Below are 290 nucleotides of genomic sequence, written 5' to 3'. Positions count from 1 at the left end.
GCCAGTGTTTAGCCTCTTGTAGATAAAGGAGCGCAAGCTTTGAAACAGAAGTGTTTGCAGTGGGCTTTTGAAAACTCTCTGAAGACAGCCAAGCTTAAGTCTGTTAAGCCTCTTCCTTCACCTATTAAATGTCTGTTCAGACATCTTTTTTTTTTTTATTCCTTTCTTGTTTTCTTCTTATAAGAGAAGCCCCTAGTGCCTCTTAACAAGTGGCATTTTCTCCCTTGCTTGGAGCACGGGGTGGTGTGCTACCGTACATCACAGTAATGAGCACAGGGCATCTGCTGAAC

The sequence above is a fragment of the Egretta garzetta genome, unplaced genomic scaffold, assembly GCF_000687185.1.
Source record: "Egretta garzetta isolate BGI_Z169 unplaced genomic scaffold, ASM68718v1 scaffold79, whole genome shotgun sequence".
In the NCBI taxonomy this organism is placed as follows: domain Eukaryota; kingdom Metazoa; phylum Chordata; class Aves; order Pelecaniformes; family Ardeidae; genus Egretta; species Egretta garzetta.
Note: the sequence above shows the minus strand (reverse complement) of the source record.